This window comes from Pavona decussata, unplaced genomic scaffold, assembly GCF_977016875.1.
Source record: "Pavona decussata unplaced genomic scaffold, jaPavDecu1.1 SCAFFOLD_8, whole genome shotgun sequence".
Lineage (NCBI taxonomy): Eukaryota > Metazoa > Cnidaria > Anthozoa > Scleractinia > Agariciidae > Pavona > Pavona decussata.
Genome location: NW_028145431.1, coordinates 17,248 through 17,500, shown reverse-complemented (window position 1 = coordinate 17,500; position 253 = coordinate 17,248). Strand labels below are relative to the sequence as shown.

Sequence of the window (253 nt, the reverse complement as noted above, 5' to 3'; positions counted from 1 at the left end):
GTTGAACATGAAGCACGTTGGTTTGTTTGTTTTATGATGTTTGAAATGGAGGGCATAAGATAATCAAAATTGTTTGAAAAGTAGTATGGAGTTCCACTCCCCTTAAATTTCGATGTTTATATTTTTCATTCTAGCTACTTCTTGCATTTCAGACTACATTGTACAGTTCAACATTCAACTATACATTTGTGACATTATATTGTACTTTTCATTTTCAACATCCATTCGGCATAACCACACACATTTTACACTC

The 253-nt window shown here is 32.4% G+C and overlaps 1 pseudogene across 1 annotated transcript in view; it reads left to right on the top strand.

Moving 5' to 3' along the window:
* The window catches only part of LOC146488699 (chymotrypsinogen B-like), a 13,651-nt pseudogene extending 13,639 nt beyond the window's left edge, over window positions 1–12 (top strand). The window contains exon 6 of the transcript XR_014865123.1: window positions 1–12. This exon is cut by the window's left edge and continues 66 nt beyond it. The product of XR_014865123.1 is annotated as a chymotrypsinogen B-like (transcript).
* The last annotated feature ends 241 nt before the right edge of the window (window positions 13–253 follow it).